The 15,317-nt window shown below is 36.3% G+C and overlaps 1 protein-coding gene across 1 annotated transcript in view; it reads right to left on the bottom strand.

The window, feature by feature from the left end:
- Positions 1-3,515, bottom strand: part of LOC142345514 (uncharacterized) — a 14,414-nt gene extending 10,899 nt beyond the window's left edge. Inside the window, exon 1 of the mRNA XM_075397587.1 lies at positions 3,407-3,515. The gene's annotated coding sequence lies outside the window, so the exon portion shown is untranslated. The remainder of the gene's footprint in view (positions 1-3,406) is intronic.
- Between the last annotated feature and the right edge of the window lie 11,802 nt (positions 3,516-15,317).

Raw genomic sequence — 15,317 nt, 5'->3', positions numbered from 1 at the left:
TCACTAACTGATAAGAATAATGACTTCCTTGCTCCAATCAAGTTGAAAAAAAAAACAATATAAGGGTACAATTGATCACGGAAAAAGCAAAATGTGAAATTTTTCTTCGGTTTCATAAGTTGCGACTCCAAAAGCATAGTTAAGAATATGTTGTCTTGTACAATTTAATTGTATTCAACAATCAAATCAAGTGATGGGGAAAGATAATCAACGATACGTCTCAAAAGAGAAAAACCAAGAAAAAAACAGAAATAAAGCGCAAAATCTGAAAATACTGTAAATTTTATAAACAATTTTCTCTTAGAACTAAATAAGTTTCTACAACTGATCTCAACGCAGCTATTAAAAATAACATTTTTTGTTGAGCAGAAACTCAACGCCCAAACTCATTGGAAAATACTTAAAACAAAGGCAAGATTTAAAATTTACAAAAAATGCACTATTGATTGGTTTATATTAGGATTAAATGTGCTATCAAACCTTTACTTATTTTGACTTATTAATATTAAACCTACCACCGACACTAATTAAACAATAACAACTGGCAAATTAATCTGAAGGGCAGGAAAAAACGGAACAATTACACAAAACATTCAAAATCTTAAAAATTGAGCAAAAAAAAATTGTTTAAATTTAGCTTATTTTCTACTAAAGCAAATTTAAACTGATATTAACGAGAATTAATCTCATTATATTTTTACCCGTTTTGTTGATCGGAAATATGCTTGATCTCTGACTCATCGCTTACTAAAACTCTTGCCAAAAGGTTTGCCCAAGTTCAGCAAACTTTTCTGAGATCTTTTTTATTTCAGTTGTCATGACATTCCTCATTTTTGATGACACATTTTGATAGACGAAAAGGCACAAAAGTATACAATCTTCTTCCTCTATCAAACATTTCAAGGCTTTCTGCGCACGTACTCTTGATTGCGCTTTCAATGCTTTTAATACCAAAAACATCATGTTTGCCGCTAATTGCTAAAGACTCTCTTTGCAAAGAGTGTAAAGAGTGTACGAAAAGGTGTATTTTTTAAATTTTACTCTCACACTCTTTTCATTGCTATTTAAGATTGGAATTGGTTTTGCACCCTTATTCTTGCTTAATACTGCTGGAATACGGGTGGAGGCCAGGGTGATCAACCTTGTATGTGTCTTTTTCAGCATTCACCTTAACTCAGCAACAATTTCAATGCTCCATTGTAGCCAAATTTAACTCTTCACTGGTTGATAAATCTTGTATAGTTCTTCGAAAATGATCCAGTGGAAATACATCGCAGCTCAATATTTAATTTTGAATTTTGGCGTGTAGAAAATCTTGAACCTAATGTTCTGGCCGATTGCAACTTGAAGTGTTTCTATGAGCGTTGACATAAAATCTAAACCAAAACCAACTAAACCGAAATTACAGAAAACCTAATTGATTTTTTATTAGGCAGAAGTTTCGCATTTTACTAAATATAGATTGAAAAGTCAAATAGCTGGTTTGAACGTACGCATAATACGGTAATTAACAAAAATTGGTTTTTGAGCTTCACATTAAATCATTTTTAAGGAAAATGAGAACTATATGTAGACTAATTGAATGTAAAAAGATGTGAAAAGTAGTGAAATATAAACCGTGGACCAATGTGACAAATTATTGACACATTTGTTCATGACTTGATCAAGCTGGCCAAAAAACGGCATATTTAAGTTTTCTGGAGTGATGAAGCTCCTTTCAAAAATTTGGGTGAATTTTTTTCCTTCTACCTTGTTGTGCTCCACAGTCTGGGATTTTGGATAACTGGAACATGGGGTTGAAAAATGCAACCAATTGATATTGATTGGATTGATGGAAACAATTAAGAAACACATAAGAACAAAGAAAGAACAACTTATGAACCGTCTCGGAACCATGTATGAAACATTTTGAATAGAGTATTAACCAGAAATGAACCATGTGAATCATGTATAAACCATTTAAGAGCAACGTATTAACCATACAACATCCATTTCCGAGACTTGTGTGAACCCTGTATGAATCTTGTATGAACGATGTGTGGACCGTGAATAAACCATAAAAGTATCAATTATGAATCATATAATAACCATGAAAAACCTGTATAAATTATGCATGAGCCATGCAATAATTTCGTAAGTATCCTATAGGGACCATGTAAGAATCATGTACGAAGTTTGTAAGATCTTTGTATGAACTATGCAAAACCTTTTCAGAAGCAAGTTTGAGCCGGATATTAACCACGTATGAAAGGGATAAGAACCATGTTTAAATCACGTATAAACTATGTTTGAATGATGTAAGAGCCATGTAAAGACCATGCAAGAGCCATGTATGAACCCTCTAAGAAACATGAATGCACCACGCGAGAACCCATTATGAATTATGAATATTGTAAGAGCCATGTATTAACTATGTAGGAACACTCTATGAACCCTGTACGATCATCGTTTGAACCATATTCGATTAATTTGAGAACATTGTTTGATCCATATGAGAACCCTGTAAAAACCCTCTACGAACCATGCATAAATAATGTAATAAACCTGTGAAGACTATGTAAGAAACATGATTGAACAATTTACGAAACATGTATGAAAGAAACATGAACGAAAAACGTGAGAACCATCGATTAACTTTGTAGGAACCGTGTATGAACCATTAAGAACCAAGTAAGAGCCGTATATGAAATTTGTAAGAATCTTGTAAAACCCTGTATGAACCATGTGTGGACCGTATAAGAATAATATAAGAACATTGTATGGAGCATGTAGAAATCATGTACAAACCATGTGAGAACAATTTATGATCATAATTGATACCAAGCTGCCACAAAAGGTTTATATCGCGAAATGCTGAGACTGCTACATAAGCATTGTATGAGTGTTGAAGGGTCTCAGAAACGTACATACTGTTTTTCTTGGAAACCAGGTAAAAATCATGTATAAATATTTTGGCAACCAAAAAGCAATCGTATAGGAGTTTTTTGATGATCTGTATGGAACCATATATGGTTGTTAGATATTTCTCCCAAGAATGTCAACCCAGGTCTATTCTGAATGTCAGCTTCTGGTTTTTGCTGACATTGACAAACGGTAAAAAACAATCTAATCAGACATAGCGTGAGAGATTCTAATGGAGGAGGCTGAAAGCTTCACCTTTATCTACTGCAAAAACAAATTCTCGGAAAATATACAATTTTTTTCAACCAATTAAAATTGAATAAAATTGAGTAAAATTAGTTCAAAAGCTCTGAATGTGGCAATTTTGATTGATTTGAATTCAATTTGTATTATAGTATGTGTAGCAGTCAATTATTTTCAATTTATTGTAATTACTGGATGTGCTTTTCCTGGATTTTCTTAATTTATGGGATGCATATCACCGAATAAATAATATTTGAAATACCTGTTCAATGATTCACGGTGTAATATTCTGACAGATGATGTGACAGATTAAAGTTCAGACTTCAAATTTACGCGAGTTCGCAGTCTCTCTCAAAAACTGAAGATAGACAATGTTGATTTGATTTGAAAAGATAAAGTCTCAAGAAGCGTAATCCAGAGACGTTCCATTGAGACGTTTTATCAATAAAATTTTTATTTGAAATTTAATTATCCATGATAAAAAATATTTGCACGTAAAATACTTATTTAACCATTCATCTCACATATTTTTTGTTTATTGGACCATTTTGAAGTTGTCTGTTATTTTCTTTATTTTGGTTTTAAGATTTACTGGACTTCACTTTGATTTTTTGAGGCAAAATTTGCTGACGTTATTAGGCATTAATTTTTAATTAAGATCTTTTTGTTCAAAAAGACTTTTCAAAATCAAAGTGTAACTAATTTATAAATTTAGATCTTGGTTTTTTTCTTTCTAAGCAGGATAACTTGCATACCGGCAGGGTTGTGACATTGCCAATCAGAGCCATTATTAAAATCGTTTTAATTAACTGCAATTGTTTTTTCTTCGCATGTGCTCTGTGTCAGAAAAATTTCACAATCAATGGGACTTCTTTTTTTAAAACCAAATAACTTTAAATTAAACACTAGAACCAAAAATAATTAACTTGGTTAACAAAACGGTGATTGTCAATACAACAGATCGACAGTTTATGAACCTCATTTCGTCGGCATTTTTTTATTTTTCACATGTAAAATGTATGTTTTTATTCTCCCCACTTTGGTTAGGTAAGAATAAAAAATACTAGAACTGCACATTGAGAAGTCTCCCGTTTGTGGCAATCGTTTTGGCGACTTATCATTAAAGGACCAATCTCGACTCTTCTGATTCTGAATTTGTTAAATCTGGCCATAAAGAGCGTGTCAAAATCATTGAGGCAGACCCCTTGATCATACTGCAACAGTACTGGATCAACCGTCTCCCCTCCGAGCACTCGAGCACCCAAAAAGCAAAATAGTCTACTATGGAACCCGTGCCAGCAACATTTCCGCTGATCCCCGAATAGCGGTGATTGACAAGGATTGCATTAGTTTACAGAAAGCTACAGACAACCCCTGCGCTTGGAAGGAACGATTGTCACTTAACACAGCCAACCGCTTGAGTGTTTTCTTGAAGGTTGCCGATATCCCGCCAAGGACTTCAATTGCAAGGGGAACAAATGTGATTCCCATCTTTGCGCAGTTATCGTCGTGGAGACAATATTTTCTTTCATCTGCTGCATCAAGTGCGTATCCTGCCTTTGTAGCCGCATTAATGAGAGAGTTGGATTGCAGCGACGAAGTAACAGTTACATTAAATGCAGCAGGTTTTCCCGCTTTCCAAGTAGGGACAAAGATGTCTCCAGGGCGTGACTGGCTTTCTGGAATTAGGTTCTTTTTTTTCCACTACTCGTGAGAGATTCGCAGATGAGCAAGCAGACACTAATTTATCTCGAATACGTTCATGTCTTGCAATTGCGTCTCCTCGACCATGACACGCAATGGCATGATCCCCATAGATGTCAAGAACTACTGCTTTACAGAACGGGCACTTCCTTTCGGCGTCGTAGACAGGGACACCGAACCTGTACTTTGCACTAATTCTAAACTCATTTGGTGCCATATGAAGCCCAAGAGCTGGAAGGGGGGAGCAGACAACTAAGCTCCAGCACGTCGGACAGACAATGAGAGAAGTCGGGCGGATTCTCTCTCACAAGCTAGATTCTCTTTGAGAACATGAAATTTTTCATTATCAAGAGAATGCTGAATCGTCTTTTGTGAGAGGTTTGAAATGTCCAGTTGTGCTATACTGGAATAAAGATCCTGAAAAACTTGGCAGTTTTTTGGGCTCTCACCGGTTATTTTGGAAACAAGATCTTCAGAGGAGAGAACAGAACCAACGTATGATGCTTTATACTGGTCTTGGCATTGGCGAACACCCAAACCTGAAAGGGTTATGGGTAGGGTTGCTTGAGTCCAGGATTCTGCTGGAAGAACAGTTCCAAGGATATTCTCAAGTTTTTCGCGCTGTTGGGCATCAATTTCTTTTAGGGATTTTATAACTGGACGTGTGGGCGTTTGACAACGCAAAGAATACACCATTTTGGGGGACCCAATACAGTGGCGTAGGATACGTAGGACGCACTGAGGGTCATCAATATAGTCCAACTTTTCGAAAAGTACCCCTATTTTCCCTATCCTTTCGTTAAGTTTCATGCAGACAAACTCTGGGGTTCCTAACGCAGCTTCAAAAAACTGATTTTCTTGGTGTTTTAGTATTGATTGACATAGACTGAAGTTTATCAAAAACGATCGGTTAGGAGCCTTCCCGCACAATTTTTTCTTCCAAACCTTTTCCAATTATTGCGAATTGTAAATTCCAAATTTGAGAATATAGGAGCTAGCTTTTGTTTGAAAAACCAAATTATCATTAAGCAATGAAATTGCTTAATGATAATTCTTAATGAAGAAAGATCGTGATTTTGTTACTTCGAATCTTACTTTTTGACGTTGACTCCTTGTCCTCAGATTTTCAGACGCAGAGTGCGGTTTCAATAAAGTCAATGTATTGATCTATCTAAACAGACAATTATTTGAAACACATTTTTGATCTCAAAGACCAGCGAGGCGAGTAAAAACAGTTTACTGTTTAAAAGTTCGAAATAACGGACCTTGCTGCAATCATCGCTAAATCAAAAGTAACTTCTATAAACAGACATTATTAAGTAAGCTAGTTAGTCAGAACAAACCGGGCCAATTAATCGGAGTATTGGTATTTTGAACAAAAAGGATGAAATAACATGTGGATGAAAAAAAGGATGTTGCCATTTTTTCTATTCTTTCTTCAAGCGGAAATAACGAAATGAAACAAAAATGAGAATTATATTACAATTCTATTATAATCGACGGTAGAGTAGATTTTTTGGTTTTTGATCAAAAATCCTTTTGTTAATTGAAAAATGCGTTCAAACAAAAATCAATGATTTTCAGGACATATGATTAACCACTCTAAGAAGGTTTCTAATTCTTTTCACCCCTATTCAATAAACCGACTATCTTTTAACCCCGACTTATTCACCACGTTATCATTTAACCCCTCTATCATTTCATCCTGCCAATTAGCAGTCGACATTAACAGCATGTTTTGTCATAATTAAGTGGATAAATTAATCCCACGTTCGGTTGTGATAGTTTCATATCAAATCCCACGCGACGCTGAGGAATGGGCATGGCCAGTGAGGCTTGGCCAAACGATTGTACTGCTAATTTGATGATCTTTATTTTATAGAAAGATTAAAATCGGGGTGAAATAAAACATAGAGGGGTTAATTGATATAGGGGTGAATAAATCAGGGTCAAATGATAAGGAGTTAAATAAATAGGGGTAAAAAAGCTGGACACCGGCTCAAGTTGAGCTTGCCGAAAAAATGAGCCAAATCAGACGAAAATGGACGGTTTGGTGACCAGCACAAAGTTCGTTGATTGAAAAAAAGCCTCATTGAGCGCGGATACTTTTTGTAAATTATAATTTCAGCAATAACCATTGCCCCAAACACACTCCACATACTTGTATAGACCATTTTATTTTCCCCAGTGTTATACTTGATTACTATTGTGTTAGTCAATCGAGTCGCGAATGCTTATCAAACCACTGAGCTAGGGCAATTGCGTCGCGATTGCCAATTATCTTTAAGCTATTTCAATCCTCAACTTTGAATCGGTTATTCGCTGCGCGAATGGCTCTTCCTCAATTGAGCAGGCGTATTTGAAAGGCGATTTACTAAATTTAAATTGAAACTGAATTATAGCGATGCAAATTGGAGAATGACAAAAGAAATTAGTAAATTGAAATTGAAAAGGAATGGAAAACTTGAACCAAATACGGTGATGGGTATTCTGAGGATAATATCCATCCCGTATGACATTTCCCCCTGTTGGAGAAAAATTAGTAGATAAAATCAGAAAATTAATACTTATTCACCGGTTATATACATAAAAGAAAATTTAATAATAAATAAAACATAGAGTTCAAATGGTTTTGAGTTTTAATCTGAGTCAGATTGTGCTTGAGTTTCAGCTTCTAAGACCGTCATCTCTTTCGGTAGGTTCGGGTTATGGTCAGTAGTCCACTTCTCATTGGGATTCCTTGGTGACACTTCCCCAATAAATTTTGTGTCCAATACGGGAATATCAGCCGAATATCCGTCCGTATTTTGTATTTTCTCAACAATTGATGTTGTAGACTTTTTTGGTTTCTTTAAAGTCCTTTTGCTTCTCCGCACTGATGACGTATCCGAGTCCGATGTATTGCTCACCGTCTTTTGTATTTTTCCTGTACGTTCCCTACGAAATATCGATGTTGGCTGTTGTGGTGAAGCCAGTTGTGACGCGGATGGTCCAGCTGTATTGGGATTGTTTGTCGGGTCTGCGAGTGGCACAAGCGGGCTAAAGTGAAGGATTTGTGTTAAATCCGGTCGATTTGTAAAGGCGTCATCATGCTCTGGGTTTCGTTTTGGAATCCTAATTTTAAGTGCTCGTGCCACATTACTCGTCGTTGAAATGCAAGATCTACCCGATAAAATAACACTGACATCGTCAGCTGGTTTTTTTCGCTTAATTTTCATACTTCCTAAGTCTTTTCGGATAAGATCTCTCCTATTGTTTGTAATTTTTCGTTCGAGCTTTTTCTCAGAAATTTTCTCTGGTCTACGTTTAATATATTGGCCCAACTCCGTACCTCGCTTGTTTTTCGTTCCCGATTTCGCAATGTCGGAGTTTCTTACGCGCACTTCTTGTCGGTTTGGTTCTTTGATAACGCTTGTAATTGTATTTATCTTCCCAACTGTACTAGCAGGGGCAAGAACTTCATACAAACCATCTAGGTTCTTTTTTGGCGTTGGCTCTCATGGATTTTGCGCACAATTTTCACCTGGACACTACGTTCGCTACACAGAATTGGTCGTGCTAGCCCTTCCGACCACATGAGCCGCAATTCGTCATCCTTCATTTTTCTTGCTCTTTTTGTGCTTGACTGTTCGCTGCACAAAATACTTTTTCAATTTCAGTATCGGAACATAAGGCCGTGTCTGCCCACTGCTCTTCTGTCAGGAATCTGCCAGGAAGTGTATCATCATCTAAATAATGTTGAATTATATTATTATAATTTAAATTTTGTTTATTCGATTTAGTGGTGATGTTTGAAATGGTGGTGATATTTGAAATAGTGGTATTACTTTCTGTACAAAATGTTTCAAACTTTTTCCCCGTAAAACATCTAGCTTGATCTAATCTTAGAGTTCTGTGTACCCCGTGATTTTGTATGTAGTTATTTAGAAATTTAATTACATTTGTGCCAGAAGCATTATTTACTATTTCAGCTGTAGGGTAATTTGAATATATATCCACGCTTGTAATAAAATACTGCTTTTTACCTTTTTCGTTAAGTATTGTGCCACCAAAATCTGTTTGGATTTCGTCATTTGGTTCAATACATTTTGGTAAAGGTGTCCATTTGCAGTGCGAATCACTGATTTTAAGTTCTTATCAATTTCCGTGCAAGCTTTGCAATCACTGGCTTTTGCCAGTTTATCCCGATTGGACACCAAATATTTTGTGCTAGCGAGAGCATAGCAAAGCTCCCAGGGTGCGTTGAATGGATATCTTCTAATACCACGTCCTTGATTGCTTTCGGTATTGCAATCCGTGCGTCCAGACGAATGCACACATGTTTCACACTAAGTTCCCACCAGTAGGAAAAAATATATGGGCTAATTTCCTGCAATCTGTCCGGGTCATCTCTGAGCACACAGTTGCCGACTTCTTTCAAAATAACATTTTTCCCGGTGACTATTGCTAGTAATTTTTTTACTGAAGACTTTATTGAGGGTATCGGTGCAACGCAAGTCCTCTACTGCATCGAGTAGACTACCAGAAGGGGTTGTTTCCGTGTTGGAAGGAGTATTTGTTGCCGGCATTGAGGGTGTGGTGTCTGAGAAGGTGACTCGGGCCCTCGTCGGGGTAGCTTTATTTGTCTCTTTGATCCTGACATTTTAGTGATTGAATTGATGGAGATGTTCTGATTGGACTTTATTCTGAGTGAGTTTTGGGCAAAACGCGAGTTATGTGTCTGTGGGCTGTATTTATACTCAGGAATTTTTACATTCGCGCTTAATTCGACATAATTGTGTTAATACCAATTATGGGATCTATTGGGTTTACTTGTTCAAATTGTTCACATTCTTTATTGTCTAACTTTTGCAATGCTTTTGCAGTAAATTTGTAATGGAATGTGAATTTTGTGCTGTAGGATTCTTTAGTACAAACTGTGAGTTTGCAATTTTAGAAGGCATTTGCGACGCAAATGGTGTAGTTAAATACGGATTAACTGTTGAATTTGAGAGTGTTAATTGCGGCGCGAATGGTAATAGCTTTCTACAATGTAGTGATTGTGATGCAACTGGTTTAGTATTAAATTGCGGAATATAATTTAATGATGTAGGCATTTGCGGTGCAATTGACTGATTTGAATGATAAGAGGGTAAATGTACCTTTAATATGCCACTAAGTTTTTGTGTAGTGTTTTGTTTATTTTGAATTAGATGTTTCATTGAATCACGAATTTTAGATATTGTTGCTACTACGAAATCTTCGTCATATGTCGAAAATTTTCTAGTTTCTGCGATTGGGTTTCTGCATATGTAATCTACCAGACCCATTTTTGCTCCCGGCATGTGTTCAATTGTGAAGTTGTATGGAAGTAATCTGTCAATCCATCTGGAAAGTCGACTATTGTAAGATTTATTCGAATTGTGTTCTTTTAATATGGATAGTAGTGCACGATGATCTGTTTTGACAGTGAAGTTTTTTCCATACAGATCATATGTAAAGTAGTCAATGGACCAAACTATCCCCAATAATTAAATTCTTTAACACTGTAACGTTCTTCTGTTGGATTTAGAAATTGCGACGCGAATGTTATTGGTTTCCAACCTTCAGGTGTGTTTTGTTCAAGAGCTGCTCCCAACCCAGAACGTGATGCATCACAATTAAGTCAACGTCTAATTTCGGATTATAGTGACTATTTTCCGTGCTGGCAGCAATTCTCACCTTTATTAAGTTGAAATGTTTATTATGTTCTTCTGTCTAAATAAATTTTGTGGATTTTTTGAGAAGTGGTCAAAGTGGATGACATAGTTGTGCTAGGTGTGGTATCATTTTACCAATGTAAGGTACTGACCCGAGGAAGGATCGTAAACGTTTTGATGTTGATGGTGCTGGTATTGCTAATATTGCTGCAGTTTTATTTTCAAGTGGTGAGATGCCAGTTTGGATAAATTTGTACCCTTGCCATTCAATTTCCGTTTTGGCGAAATGACATTTTTGAAGATTAATTCTCAATTTGTCTTCATCTAAGTTTTTTAAACACTTTGTGACATATGCTAAATGGTCGGTTTCAGAACCTGTGCTAACTATTATTATATCATCTAGGAAACAATAGGTTTTTTGTAGAACTATCAGTGTATAGTCCATTGCTTTTTGCCGGCATGTCAGCAAGACCGTAAAATCCTGTTTTATATCTATAAGTGCCAGTAGATTATCCACAAATAAAACTAAAATTACAGTGTTTCGCAGTATCTTTGTGCAATTGTAATTGACTATAGTCATTTTGGAGATCTAATGTGGAGAAATTTGCTTGTTGACCGTTTTGAGTGTTTGTAAGGTGTTTTGAGATTTTGTCTACTAACAAGTCAATGTTAGGCATTTGGTATTTATTTTTGTGTATGGCTTTGTTTAATACTTTAGAGTCTAATCCTAATTTGACAGATTGGTCTTTCTTAACTGCAATCACGATTGGAGATATGAAATGTTCGTCTGAACAGCTACATAATTTTTCGAAATGGCCTTCATTCTGTAGACGTTCTAATTCTGCTGTAACCCTAGGTTTTAGATTATTGGGAACGCGTCGACCTTTTTGGAGCTTTGCTGTAAATTTTTGATGATATTCTGATTTCTCTACATGTGTCTTTGAGAGGCCAATTCTTGAAAATAAATGAGGAAATTGTGCCGCGATTGTCTCTTTAATCTTACATGTAGAATTATTAATTTTATTAACACTTTTACCATTCTCTGGTTGTTGCTGTTGGACAATTGCAAGACCAAGACTGTTGAAAAGATCTCTCCCGATGAAAATTTTGTGACCATCCTCCACAATTGTTAGGTGGGCATCATTGCATGTTCAGTTATTGTATGTCACCGTTTTCTCTAGATTTCCAAGGACTTTGATTGGCTCGTTTGAGAAACATTTTAATTTCCTCCTCTCTTTTGTAGTGATCCATTTTGCAGATGGTGTAGTTCGAAATATTCGGTTCGCTAGCGTCTTTGTGATGAGACTAACTACACTTCCAGGGTCAATCATTGCATTTGCTTGTACTTCTCCAAATGGAACTTTTGCATTTAAGGGTTCCAGTTGATGTACCATATCTTAAGAGATGGCTGCCACATAGTTATCAGAGTCGCTATCATAATTGGAGTCATAGACTTGCTCGTATAGCTGTTGATAGCTAGTTATATATTTAACGAATTCTTCATCATCACATTTTTCAGCAGTTTTATCAATTTGATTGACATTTGTTTGTGGAGGTTTAGGCGTCTGTCCTTGTCTTTTTGGTTTTCTGCATTTCCTCACGAAGTGTCCCATTATACCACAATTATTGTTCTTTATGCCATTCGCGGGGCAAATTTGTCGATGGTTGTGGCTCCATCGTTGGCCACAATTTGTACAAACACTCGTGTAATGATAGTTTTGGGGTACAGATGGGTAGCGTGTGAAGTCCTTGCGAGCTGGTTGGTAATTCACGTTGCGATTGCGAGTTTGAAAAGTGTTGACAGCATTGACTGAGTTTGTAGTTAGAGCCAAATGTTTATTTATCTTTTGTTGATTTTGTGCCCTCATTTCCATTTGAATTGCTACTTCAAGTGCTTTAGTAGGTTCAACAGTCTCCTTTAGCAATTCTTTTTGAGTCTCATTATCCATCATGTTAAGTAAGAATGCATCCCGAATAAGAGTAATGTCTTCATTTCCTAAACTACAGCTTTCTTCTTGCTCCATTAGACGACCGTAAAAACTTTCAACAGATTCGCCCTTTTGTTGTTTAGACGAAAAGAAGACAAACTGGTCATACGTGACGTTTCTAATTTTAGTGAAAGATTCCTCCATTGTTCGCCAGAGTTCTTTGAATGGTTCGTTCTCAATTTGAAAAGGGGGGTTTTTACTTTCAAAAATATGACGTCCTTCAGTTCCAAAACTTAAATATTGTAATGATACTGACTTTTGTTCGCAAATTCCTCACGGCTTATCTCCACACAAAATGCCAACTTCATTGGTCTTTTTACATCTATTTTGCCAATTTAACTTGAGTCGCTGATTGCGAACTTTGCGGTCCCTTTCCGTTGCTCTTGTATGGTTCTCCACTGGTTCTTAGTATGTCGGTTCGGGTGGGTATGTGACAGTAGCCGGTGGCTCTTTCAGCAAGAGATCGAGTTGAATCCCTTCTTTTGCCAGCAAGGCTAGCTTCCACTTTTGTGTCCACTTGTTCCACGTCAGAGGCAGAGGTGGGGTAGCAGTTGGTTTCTCCCAAAATGCGTCAACGTGAAGAGGCGTCTTTTTGAATTCAGCTGCTGACTGCGCCATGTTATACTTGATTACTATTGTGTTAGTCAATCGAGTCGCGAATGCTTATCAAACCACTGAGCTAGGGCCATTGCGTCGCGATTGCCAATTATCTTTAGGCTATTTTAATCCTCAATTTTGAATCGGTTAATCGCGGCGCGAATGGCTCAATCTCAATTGAGCAGGCGTATTTGAAAAGCGATTTACTAAAGCTAAATTGAAACTGAATTATATCGATGCAAATTGGAGAATGACAAATGAAATTTTTAAATTGAAATTGAAAAGGAAATAACTTTATTACACGAGTTAATCACGAAACAGTAAGGACTTAACAAAATGTTTACAGTGTGAACAGACAGTTTCCTGTCTAAAGTATGAACAGACATTAAAGTGCGTTGAAAACATGATGAATAGAAATCAACTAACTAGATTAAAGTAGTTGCCCTTCAAATGGAAAACATGAACTAAATACGGTGATGGGTATTCTGAGGATAATATCCATCCCGCATGACACCCCGCTTGCGTTTACTGCATAATTGTTATTTGGAACTGTCTCAGAAACATCAATACTAATTGTAAAATTTCCCTTTATTAAACTAACTTCCATTCTTTAGGCTGCATTGCGCTTACGCAGAGGGCAATCAAATAAAGTTTATCAAATAGAGTTTTGACACTTACCTATTTAATAAATTTATCACAACAATTAGGCTTTTAAATGATAAAATCAGAAGGAGGTATTTACAAATGCTAATTACACATTACAAGAGTAGCTTAACCGAATTAGTACTGCAGGTTGAATAAAAAGAAAGTTTGAATAGTTTTCAGTTTGCTCAGGAGCTTCAAGCGATGATCCGTTTAAAACACTTGCAGCAAATCGTAGAATTTCAACTCTCATGTGGACAAATATCTCACGCCAGTTTGTCAATTGTAATATATTTCTTGCTGCAGTTAATTTGTCGCAATCATAACTAAGTGCTCAGATGTTCCGAATTTGTTTTTACAGAAGCTGCAAATGAGCGAATCAGAGAAATTACTCAACCATCTTACTTGTTTGTCAACAAGACAGTTGAACGCTAGTCGATCCAACAAATTTTGCCGTTGAGGTAAGAAGTTGTTTATTTTCCAAATATCTCTGCAAAAGCCGGTTAAATCTTCCATTGAACAATTGTATCTAATGGCAGCTTTGCGTAAACAATTTTAAAAAATACTTGGGAAAAAATTTTAGTGATTACTTACCAGTGGATTTCTCTAGTTTTCATGTGATTGTGTATTCTGAGCGAGGACTTTTTGTTGTGTTTGAATAAAAGTGGAACCTTCTTGTTCTGGACAACTAAAGAATTAAAGAATTAATTAACAGGGATAGATCTTTCGAAAAGGTGATCGGGTTCTCGTCGGATGAAACAATTTCATCAGAAATTTTTGCAGAAACAGTTTTTGAAATGAAATGTGGAAGTGAGATCCCGGCTCTAGCTGATGACTGGGATAAGACATAAATTCTAATTTCCATTTTCTTACCAGCTTTCAAAACGCTGCTAATGAGATTCTGCATAATTCCCAAACTTTTCATGTTCGAGTCTGAATGTCGCGCATAGTAGAGGAATTTAGGAAGGATGAAAGTTTCTATAATCTTTTTCTTGGCTTTCAGTGTTTTTGCTCGAGAAATAAAACGACTAGAGATGGCTATTTGTGTTTTCAAGAGACCAAGAAGTTTAGGCGGATATGTGTCAGCGTGGAGTACTATACCAAGAAAAAGGAATATTGTTAGTAGATAGGATTTCGCTTTTTTTGACATTAATTTCCATTTGGGTTCGATCCAAAAAATCTTTCACAGTATCAAAGAGCACTTGACCAAATCGGTTCGCTGTGCCCAATTTTTTTAATTTATCCCAAATTATGGCTCAAGTGGAGCATGCCCACAAAAAATGAGCCAAATCGGACTAAAATTGACGATTTGGTGACCAATACAAAGTTCGGTGATCGAAAAAGTTAAGCCTCATCGAGCGCGGATACTTTTTGTAAATGACAATTTCAGCAATAAGCATTGCTCCAAACACACCCCATATAATTGTAAAGGCCATTCTAATAGTTGCCCTGCTTGCATATACTGTATTTTTGATATTTGGAACTGTCTCGGAAACATCAAAACTAATTGTATAATTTCCCTTTATTAAACTAACTTTTAAGTTAGTGCAAATCGCTCAGTTCC

Source organism: Convolutriloba macropyga, chromosome 9 (assembly GCF_964194025.1).
Source record: "Convolutriloba macropyga chromosome 9, txConMacr16.3, whole genome shotgun sequence".
Classification (NCBI taxonomy): Eukaryota; Metazoa; Xenacoelomorpha; order Acoela; family Convolutidae; genus Convolutriloba; species Convolutriloba macropyga.
Note: the sequence above shows the minus strand (reverse complement) of the source record. Positions and strands in the feature narration are given on the sequence as shown.